Source organism: Meles meles, chromosome 7, assembly GCF_922984935.1.
Source record: "Meles meles chromosome 7, mMelMel3.1 paternal haplotype, whole genome shotgun sequence".
Lineage (NCBI taxonomy): Eukaryota > Metazoa > Chordata > Mammalia > Carnivora > Mustelidae > Meles > Meles meles.
In genome coordinates, this window is record NC_060072.1 from 51,049,095 (window position 1) to 51,061,033 (window position 11,939).

Genomic DNA, 11,939 nt, shown 5'->3' on the forward strand with positions numbered 1-11,939 from the left:
TTAAAAAAACAAGTGCTCTAACACTATGTCTACACAAACAAAACCATACAGAAGTTCATGTAATTTCTGGGAGAATAGGAACCTAGACATAGCTAATGTAGATGAAGCAAATTAGATTGTAACATGTTAACATGTTAATACTTGATGGACTACTTCACTTTCTTCAAATGTTTAGTAGGAGCAATATTTAAAAAAAAAAACAGTTTTATTTTATTTTTTTATTTATTTATTTTTTCTATTTTATTTATTTTTTCAGCGTAACAGTATTCATTCTTTTTGCACAACACCCAGTGCTCCATGCAAAACGTGCCCTCCCCTTTTATTCTGAAACTTACCTAATCTCATCTTTCCCATGCAATGGATGGTGTACTGGCTTCACACATGCCCAGACTGATGAACTCTTTGCTTGGTGTCATGGGTGGAATTTGTTTCCTCTAAAAAAAAAGTCTCAGTAGTGGCATTTAGTATACATTTGCCAACATATCAAGTGGTATAGCAGGTTTTCCTGAGTGGCATGTGATGTTACTTTCTGGCTTGAAGTTCTAACTTATCCTATAGGATACAGCAGTGAGGTGGGGGTCAAATCTGTTGGTGTTAAGACGTCTCAGTAATAGAAGAAAGAGAAAGAAAGAGGGAAAGAGCGAAAGAGGGAAAGAAAGAAAGAAAGAAAGAAGAACAAAGGAAGCATTGTAAGAAATATTTATAAGTCAAATGTTACAGAGAAAAACTCCAAACCAAAACCTATTTCAAAAAATGTTGGAGGAAATGGTATCTCTTTTTATGTGCTTAAGAAAACAGTTAAAAAAGAACTTCACAGCATTGGGTCTATTAAGTACATTTATTCCAGTGATTTCCCAGATATTTCCAAGTTCCATTTAAAACAGAAGTCTCCTATCAAGCAATCCTTTGAAATTATTTACCCTTTTATGGTTGTAAAGTATGGAAACATAATACTTTTAATGGAAACGCTAATAAACGGCATATGCTACAAAGTGTCTACTGATGTGCTTTATAGGTTAGTATTCTTACGTCACATGAACTTGCCAGTCTTTACTGCTGATCCCAGTAAATGACCCAGTGATGGGGATGAGGATAACGGGAAGGGCAAGGCCATGCAAGAATGGCATGGGTCGCTCATGCTCACCAGAAAGGTATGGCCGCCAGAGTCCTGACAGAAAGCAATTTCCACCAGCAGGCAGAAAGAGAATTATCTGGATTAAGGCCTTGGTTTTGCCAGATGGTTGGTGACTTGGTGGTCACCATAACTTGAAAAATGTTTTTTCTTATATTCAATATAAAGGAATGTTCTGTATCGACTTGGTTGTGAATCTCCAGAATAAAATAGTATGTAATATTTTTAGCACATATTTAACTGGCAACAGAAAAATTAAAACCACGTGGCTTATAATGTGAAAATGGTATTCTGGTTAAAATCAACTCCCAATCAGGAAAATTTAATGTGCTTCACCAAATGCATATTTTCATACAAAGTAAATATATTTTAAAGTATATATCCCTAATTTTATGCTGAAATAGTATTAGCAGATCACAGTTGGATTCCTTTCTGCCTTCCTCCCGCCCCCCACCCCCAAACCACACACCCCAGCAAATTACTTTCCATTGAAGTGCTTTCAAAGTATTCTCATTTGTGTATGCTTCAAATTAACAATTCGGGCATTCTACATTAAATAGCAATTGATTTATTGACATTTGATGGATTCATACTTGTGTTCCTTGGTTTTGAAATCTTGTTAAAATGTTGTTAGTAATCTGTGGATATACATTTTAAACAACTGTCATTAAATTTAGAGTAACTGTCATTAAATAAGGAGAATTAAATTTAATAGAGTAGTTGCTATGTATTTAAATGCCAGTGGATGATTAGAAGCAGATTTATTGAGGGTTTAATCATGGCTGGATAGACTCATGTCTTTCCAGCAAATATATTCATTTTAGTTCTTTTGTTTTATTTTCCTTTTTTACAGTGAGTGGTTTGTAGGCATGTAAATTGGTACCATATCAAAAGCTAAAGCATCAAATAATTAGTATTCAAAATATAGAATCCATTATACTGCTCAAGATAACTCAAGACTGTATATTAATTCTTGGTGAGCCTGGAAAAGTCTTTGCTGAAAGACACAGAGAAGCCCAGAGAAAAATGGCTGTTAAGAATAGAGAAGAAGGGGCGCCTGGGTGGCTCAGTGGGTTAAATCCTCTGCCTTCGGTTCAGGTCATGATCCCAGAGTCCTGGGATCGAGCCCCACATTGGGCTCTCTGCTCCGCAGGGAGCCTGCTTCCTCCTCTCTCTCTGCCTGCCTCTCTGCCTAGTTGTGATTTCTCTCTGTCAAATAAATAAAATATTAAAAAAAAAAGAATAGAGAAGAAATTCACCTGATTTTGTTCATATTTGCCACTGGTAAAACAGTTTTCTAACCAGTTTTAAAATGCCTTTGATACTACGGGTAAAATATCAAAGACTGATACTTTTAGCAGCATTGCTCAAATATGTCAGTTTGATATACTTAGACTATCATGTTTTAGTTTCCTTTTATTTTGAGAGAACAAGACATATCTTCCAAACTATCTGGAGAGGTTGGTTTCTTTTCCCCAGGCTTCAGGCCACCCTATCCCAAATTTGAAGCATTTTGTTAGATGTCTTTGATCTTCTGTTTGACTTCTGCTTCATGGAAAAATGCTCATAAACCTTTAGAGAATGGCTTTCTGTACTTTTAGATTTATTCAGGAATTATAAACAGTGGACAGATCTATAGCAAAACGATTTTAAGAGCACTTAGGACTCACATGCTAATTTATTTGCTCACCACCAGAAAGGCTTGTTTGGTAAAAAGAAGTTTAAAAAGTTCAACTTTGCTTAGTGGAAAAAACTCCACTTTTAAGTGGCTAAGAGTATTGCATTTCTGGTTTTTTCTTTTTTTAAATATTAAGATCTCTAAAGCAACAATCTTTTTAAAGATGTTATGCGCAAGGATTGGCATGACATTTGAAATGGCTTCAAGAGTCCTGTTACTCTTGACAGGCTGGTAAACACTTCACAGATGTGCTTTTCCACTGCAGCCATGTCAAGACAGAATACAAAATCTGCGACTACAAACAAGTCCTCGCATGTCTTACTGTGAGGGCAAGAGTAGGCTAGAAGACGTCAGGGTGAGAGCCTTCTATTTGCTCTAATCCATCATTACTCCAACCTAATTGCAGCTTTTCCATAAATTAGGGGATCCTCCGTTTGAGCTCTACATTCTTAGATGTTGGATAACAATAGTGGATTCAGCTCAAAGAAACAAACAAAATTAGAAATCTTTGCCATTTGGCATTTTGCAGTTTTAAAAATATCTTTCAGTATAAAATGTGAAAAAGGATTAAAGATCATTTATGCTATTGCTTTTTGAAAATGGAGTCTTGGGGCGCCTGGGTGGCTCAGTGGGTTAAAGCCTCTGCCTTCGGCTCAGGTCATGATCCCAGGGTCCTGGGATCGAGCCCCACATCGGGATCTCTGCTCTGCGGGGAGCCTGCTTCCTCCTCTCTCTCTCTCTCTCTCTGCCTGCCTCTCTGCCTACTTGTGATTTCTGTCTGTCAAATAAATAAATAAAATCTTAAAAAAAAAAAAAAAGAAAATGGAGTCTTCTGGAGCCCTATAGTAGTTGCAAACTAATGTCTCCTATGCTGATCAGTACCGATGAGGGATTTTACTTGGAAAATCACTTAATGTCATGTTAAAATGTAGATTTCAGCTTCTATTGAAAAATCCATTCTGGCAACACTAGCGTTTTCTCCAGCAACACCAACTAGCAATAGTAGTGGCTGCACATTTTTTAAGAGAGAGTTTCATTTTTTAAATAATATTTTCTACTCTTCAGCCATGACACTGGGCTTCCTAACTCATTTACCGGTGGCCTTCAGTTGGCATTTGCGTCTGTGACTCCTGTAGAAAGATTACTCTGCAATACTAATGGTGTTACTTGTGTATCCATATGAGAGGCGGTCTGCAAAATTTAAGTTCTGTTTTGATTAGATACCCATAATGCAGAACTGAACCCTTTTCTTTAGCTGGGCGTTATGTTGATGCAGAAGTTGTTTGGGAAATCACAAACCATTCTCTCAATAGAGCTAATTCAGTGGCCTTGGTCCTTGCTGGCTGAGCTTCAGTGGGGTAAGGAGCTCTACTCTGGGCTCAGTACAAGAAGAATCTCTTGCTATGTGGGTGGCATGTAATATACAAATCCCCAGTAGAATGCTAGTTCCAGAAGGACAGAGATTTTGTTTTCCTTGTCAAATTCTTTGTACCTAGAAGAGTGTTTGGTGTATGGTACGTGCTCAGTAAATATTTCCTGAATGAACTAGAGGGATTATTTATGAAATGTGCAAGCTTCAATTTAAATAGGAAGTATTTTTTTAGAAAAATAATGATTATTGCTATTACTGTTTGCTGAATGCCTTCTATGTGTTAGGTCCTTTACAAACTCCATTTTATTTATCTCTCACAGGAATTCCATGGGATAGGATTGTTTACCCATCAGATATAGGGACACTGAGATTCAGAGATTTTTTAATTGTCTGAAATCATATACCTAGAAACAGCCATGATTTTTTACTCAAGTCTGCTTGACTCCAAAATATATGTTCTTACTTCTACTCTGTGTTTCCTGTTAAAGATAAAACCATATTTGAAATATGAAATTTGAAATTGAAAGTGATGATGAAAGAGTTCCATCAAAAAGACACCAAAACATCTGAGAAATTGCTGACATTGTCTATTTAATCAACTGGCTTGGCTTTTTATTCCACAAAATCAGCCATTTGGCTGTTTTCTGGACCTTGCAGTGTTGCTGGGTGAACCGAGCATGCAAGAGTTAATCTGGGAACCTGGATCAGAAAGGTTACAAGACTGCCCACTTTGAATTGGTTATTCAACCTCAGACTCTCCTCTCGCCTGGCAATTGGCTTCCCTGACCCTATTGTTTTTCATCTGGAGAGTCTAAAGGGTTGCATTTTTTCAGGGTGGTCCCTTTACCTCTGGTTTATCCCACCATAGCCATTTGCAACGACGTGGATGGAACTAGAGCGTATCATGCTTAGTGAAATAAGTCAATCAGAGAAAGACAACTATCATATGATCTCCCTGATATGAGGACATGGAGAAGCAACATGGGGGGGTAGGGGGATAGGAGAAGAATAAATGAAACAAGATGGGATTGGGAGGGAGACAAACCATAAATGACTCTTAATCTCACAAAACAAACTGGGGGTTGCTGGGGGGAGGTGTGATTGGGAGAGGGGGAGGGGGCTATGGACATTGGGGAGGGTAAGTGCTATCGTGAGTGCTGTGAAGTGTGTAAACCTGGCGATTCACAGACCTGTACCCCTGGGGATAAAAATACATTATATGTTTATTAAAAAAAAAATTGGAAGGGGAGGCGAACCATAAGAGACTATGGACTCTGAAAAACAACCTGAGGGTTTTGAAGGGTCAGGGGTGGGAGGTTGGGGGAACAGGTGGTGGGTAATGGGGAGGGCACGTTTTGCATGGAGCACTGGGTGTTGTGCAAAAAGAATGAATACTGTTACGCTGAAAAAATAAATAAAATGGAAAAAAAATAAAAGATCTTGGTGCTAAAAAAAAAAAAAAAGTAGTGTAGGGGTGCTTGGGTGGCTCAGTGAGTTAAGCCTCTGCCTTCAGCTCGGGTCATGGTCTCAGGGTCCTGAATTGAGCCCCTCATTGGGCTCTCCACTCAGCAGGGAGCCTGCTTCCCCCCCCCCCCCGCCTGCCTCTCTGCCAACTTGTGATCTCTCTCCCTGTCAAATAAATAAATAAAAATCTTTAAAAAAATATAAAAAATAGAAAAGTAGTATAGTTTAGATACAATAAAATTTACCCTTTTTCATATAAATTTTTATGAGATGTCAAATGCAGTCACACAACTACTGCTATATTAAAAATATAGTATAGTTCCATCACACCAAAATATTTTCTGTTCCTCTTTGTAGTCAAATTCTACCCTTGACCCCAATCTCTGACAATTAGTGATAACCAATATAGAAAATTTGGATTCCCTAACCATTTGTGATATTTTCTGGCCCTCTTCATGCTTCTCTGTGGGAATTAGAGTTACCAACACAAGATAATACTGATATTCTGGTGATTGCTATTGCACTAAGTAATAACAGCCTTTTCCATGACGCAGAAATCTCGTGCTGTTTACAGCATCTATGAAACCAGGACAATTTACCTTGTTTATTTGCAAATAGGGTAAAATTTCAGACCATTTATATGATTTATTTATTCCTTCCCAATTGATTCCTTCCCAATCTATATACATCTTATTTCTTTTCCTTGCCTTTTTGCATTGGTTAGGAATTCTAGTATGATGTTGTAAAGAAGTTGTAGGAGGAACATCTTTGACTTGTTTCCAATCTTGGGTGTGGGGGTGGGGAGGGACATTCAGTTTCTCACCATTAAATAGGATATAAGGTGTTAAATTTTGATACATGCTCTGTGTCAGTTTTAGATGTTCCCTTTTATTCCAGTTTTGCTCAGTTTTTGCTAAAGACTTTTTTGTCTTTGTTCAAGATGGATATTGGCTTGTTCTTTTCTTATAACATCTTCACTCCATTTCAGCATCAGAGTAACGCTGGCATCATTAAATGAATTGAGAATTTCCCCCATCTTTTCTATATACAAACTCTGGGAGAGTTTGTACAAGGTTGTTGTTATTATTTCTTTCTCAGACTTTGTTAGAACTTGCCATGAAGTCATCTGGCCTGGAATTTTCTTTTTTTGGCAGGTTTTTAATTAGAAATTCAATACTTTTAAAAGATACAGGACTAGTCAGGTTATTTATTTCTTCTTGAAGGAGCTTTTTTAGGGAGCTTAAGGTCACTGGTTGACAGTTCCAACATCTTTGTCATATTTGAATGATTTTGTTGATTGTCTCTTAATAATGTTTTATTTTTGTTTGCTGCTTTGTGTGTCTTGCAAGTTTTGGTTGAAAGCTGTACATCTTATGTAGAACAGTACAGACTTAGGTAAGTAATATTCATGCCTGATAATGGGCATGACTTTTATTTTTGCTAGGCCTTTAGTATGTGAGACTATCAACCCAAACAGTAGGGCTGGGTTTGGGTTATTTTCTTGTTATGGTTATAATCACTATACCACGTGCTTCAGCTTCTAGCATTGTCTTGTATTTAGGATATGGAGTGGTTTGCCAGAAGGTTTTTTTCAATGTCTGCTTCACTCTAAGACTTAGGTCTTCCCTTTATGCTTTTGTCTCAGAAAGGACTCTTTCCATACTTTTGAAGGTCACGGTTACTTGTTTCTGGAGTTTGCTAGCCTGATGTTGGGAGTGGCATGGAGGTGACTTTTGTTGTTCTGCTTCAAGCCCAGTTTTAGATGAGTGCTCCACTCCTGTGCCTTGGAGTTAGGGCCTTCTCAGTGATTCTCCTCATCTGGAAGTTGGCAATCCCTGATGTATTCCTGCCCTTCCCCAGAGGGTTTTTCTGTTCCTTTTCTTATTTGCAATATGTCTTCACTTGTACCTTGAGGGTAACAGGGCATAATGCCCTTCTTCCAGTGGGGTAAGGCTGTAGGAGACAGGAGAGAAGAATATGGGCAAATCTTCATGCTTTCATCTCAGGGGTTGCTCTTTCCTTCTCAAGGCTGTACCACAAGGGAAGTTTCTTCAGACTCATTCTGTTTTTAGTTTTCCCATGCACACTCAGCGAGGTCTGTGAAAAGGGCCTGCAAATGGGTGGAAATTCCTCTCTATCTGTGGATCTCAGCAGTTTTCTGCTTTCATTTTAAACCCTATACCCTATCCTCTCACAATGGACCATTCTGCATTCATTAACAATGTTAGTCAGTTTTGTTTGTTTGTTTTCTGGACCTGGCTGAGTAGGAGGTTCCATCATGTTGCCTACATTTGCCATGACAAAGACCAAAAGGTTTGGCACAAGGAGCTCACTATCCAGGACATCTAACCGAGACTGTTGGCCAAGCTGTATGGGTTTCTGGCCAGACGAACTAACTCCAATTTTAACCAAGTTGTTGATTGAAGTTGTGTTGAAGAGGTCATTCATGAATCATACCAACCAGCTGCCTCTGTTCCTCTCCTGGATGATCCAGAAGATGAAGCTGCCTGGCCAGAAAGACAGAACAGTGGTGGTTTTAGGGACTGTAAACCAATGTGTGTGGTAGGAGGTGACCAAACTGAAGATGTGTGCACTGTGTGTGAGCAGTCATGACTGTAGCCACATCCGCAAAGCTGGGGGCAAGATTTTCATTCATATTTAACCAGTTGGCCTGGACTCTCCCAAGGGCTGTGGCATTGTCTTACCCTCTGGTTCATGAAAGTGCCCACAGATATAGGGGTATGTTGCCAAGGCCCCAGGGACCCTGCATAGCCATACCAAACCCTCTGTGCAATCTAAGAGCTGGAAGTTGGAGCAGGCCAGACGCAGCAAGGCCAGCGTCAGCTACAAAAAGTAACCCCAGATCCTGCCTTGTTATTAACAAGATTCTGGTGCTGAAAAAAAAATTTTTTTAGCCAATTTTCTTTCTTTCTTTCTTTCTTTCTTCCTTTCTTTCTTTTTTTACCAGCTTGTATAGCATCTGGTGTTTTGTTATAGCTAAACAAGTGCTCTCCTTGGAGGCATCTTTGTTTGCATTTCTTAAGCTAATTGTTTGCCCTGTGACCACAGCTCTGTAACAGATTCAAGAAAAGTTGTAATTTTGTAAATTATCTAGCTTTTTTTTGGTCATAAGTACGGAGTGATATTCTTTCTTGTTTCCTATATCCCATAGTGAGGCCAGACACTCTATTTCTTGACCTATAAGAAAAATTATTTCTAGGTGTTTAAACCATCTACAAGCAAATCTTATTTCATAGACCAAATGTCAGGTAATTTTGGACTTCGAATAAAAGAAAATCCAATCCAAAATATGTAAACCAGAAGTTTTTATTGTCTCATTTGAAAGGAAAGTGGAGGTACAGGTTTAAATCAAGTAAACAATTTTGTTAGGGTTCTGGGTTCTTTCTCTTTTCCACTCTGCTATTCTCAGGACATTGTTGTGTCCTTTAGGGTAACTTCCTCATGTGTCCCAGGATGGCTACCAGAGTTCTGGACATCAGAGAGGTGAAAAAGAACAAGCCACACATAAAAAATTTAAATAAAAGTAACGACTTTTTCGTGTCATTATTTTTTAAGAGAAAAAAAGAAATCACAAAAGACTTCCTATCAGACTTGCCACATGTCTTATTCAACAGGACTGGGTCACATGCCCATTGCTCAATTGTTTACTAGAATAGGAATGGAACTCCCCTATTAGATTTAACATCAAGATTTGCCTCTGGCCTGGAAAGGGGACAAATTCCTCTGAAGCACGTGGCAAATTCTGTGTTTTATTTAAGAAATTCTGCTGCACCACAAGGTCAAGATATTTCTTTCTCTATTGATACTCTCTACACTGTCTTCTCATAATTTTGAAGTTTTGCATTTCATAGACTTTTAGTTAACACAGAATTCATTTTTATATATAAGGTTTGTAGGGATTTTCTTTCTTTCTTTCTTTTTTTTTTTTTTTTTACGATAAGGATCGTCAATTTTCTCCACCTCACTTATGAGATAGAACTTTGTTTCCCCACTATTTATTCTGCCACTGCTAGCTCCCTCCTGCCCCCCACCAGGTACCAGAAGTGCATGTACCAAGTTCTCTGTATGTGTATGTCTGTATTGGGGTTTTCTATCTTGTTCCATTAGTCCATCTATTTATCTTCAAATTAATATCATATTGTTCAAGGACCAAAGCTTTATAATCAATCTTGAGATTTGGGAGGGCAAGATGCTTCCCTCCTTATTCTTATTTTTCAAAATTGGTCCTTCATTCTTCCGTATGGATTTTAAGGTTAGTTTGTCAAATGTAGTCAAAATCTCTTTTAAAATCTGAATTAGAATGGCAATAAATTTATAAACTAATTTGGGAAAAATTGTCATTCTCAAAACATTGAGTATTTTTACCTATTAACAGTCTATACTTTCCCATTTATTTATGTCCTGAAATACATTTTTCTATTTTCTAGTAAGATACTGTACAACTTTTGTTATATTTATTACCTGCCTTAAGCTTCTGGCTGCCATTGTGGATGAGATCTTTTCCTTAATTACATTTTCTAAATGGTTCTTTATTAGGTATAGTGAAACTACTATTTTTATTTATTGCTTGTCTATCCAGTAACTTCAATGAGCTCTCATTAATTTTACTAAATCACTTATAGATATTTTTAATTTTACATGTAGATAATCATATCACTGGTTAATACTGACCATACCGTTTTGCTCATTTTTTGAGATTTCTCTCTTTTTTTTTCTTGTTTCTGGGTTTCTGTCCTGAATAAAAGCAGTACTAGTGAGCATCTTTGCCTTGTCCCTGACTTTAAAGCTAAAACTAATACAATGTTACATGTCAGTTATATCTCAAAGAAAAAGTAATGCTTCTAATGCTTCATGTTTAGTAAGACCTTTGGTTTAGATTGTTGACAAGTCTACATCTGTTTAAGAAAATTTCCTTTTGTGGGGCGCCTGGGTGGCTCAGCGGGTTAAAGCTTCTGCCTTCAGCTCAGGTCATGATCTCAGGGTCCTGGGATCGAGCCCCGCATTGGGCTCTCTGCTCAGTGGGGAGCCTACTTCCCTTCCTCTCTCTCTGCCTGCCTCTCTGCCTACTTGTGATCTCTCTGTCAGATAAATGAATAAAATCTTAAAAAAAAAAAAGAAAGAAAATTTCCTTTTGCTCCAAATTTACTGCATCTTTCTTTCTTCCTTTTTTCTTCCTCCCTTCCTCTCTACTCTCTTTCTCTGCCTCACTAGCTTTTGTAAAAGATTCATAAATAAATGTTAAATTTTACCTTAAGTTTGTGCATCTATGTTTATGACTATATTTAGCACATAGTTTTTCTCATACTATATTGCCCTTGTGAAATTTTATTATTATTATTTTTTTTTTGCCTTGTGGAATTTTAACATCAAGGTTCTTCTAGCTTACAAAAGGAGTTGGGGAGCTACTCCCTTTTTTAAATCTCTAGAACTCTTATCTAATATAGGAGTTAAATGTTCTTTGAAGGTTGGGTGGTATCTCATCCAATAGTTATATATGTTAAATCAAACATATATCTAATAAACCTAATATTAATCATTATTAAATTAATGGTTGTAATTACACTGATAAGTTATATTTATAAAATAATGTTTAATAGTATCACCAAATTAATACATTGATACTATTACTTAATATATAAATTATTAGGTTAATAAATTTCATATGTTAAGTGGGTATCATTTAATATTTAATATTTTCTTCTCATTTTATAGTTGAGGCAGCAGCTGTATTTCAGCTACTCCAATAATTGCCCTAGTTTGCCAGTTTTAGAGCTTTTCTTCTGAGCTTTTCTTCTTTCTCTGGGAATAAAAAACTCCCAGCTGATCTCAATGTATGGAGAAACACAGGCCTAGCCTTCTGACTGATTCTCAGAGAAACTTTCTGCTTGGCTTCTCCTGTCTCTCCAGGGCTCACTGAGGTGAACTGCAAATTGCCTTCCTGTGGGGTTAGGACCTTATTTCAAACATTGAGAGCAATGGGGTTCTATGTGAAAACAAGCTTTTATACCTTCCCATTGGAATCCAACCCATTCTCAGTGGTCTCTGAATAAACCTTATCCATATCTAAAATTTAAGGGAAGTTAGTTCTGGTTTGAATAAAGCACTGTCAAGCAATATCAAGAGCCATTAATCCATGCTGAAATAAGAAAGTAGAGGAGATGGCAGAGGGTCTGACTTATACCATTTGAGGGTCCTTGCTGATGTTTGTAGGTCACCATAGGCTTCCAAAAGAAGAGGCTGCATGGACAAGACCAGGTCTTCCCTTCCCTTTG

The 11,939-nt window shown here is 37.5% G+C and overlaps 1 pseudogene; it reads left to right on the forward strand.

The window, feature by feature from the left end:
* The first annotated feature begins 7,842 nt into the window (after positions 1–7,842).
* Positions 7,843–8,503, forward strand: LOC123946337 (annotated as a pseudogene).
* Positions 8,504–11,939: the final 3,436 nt, after the last annotated feature.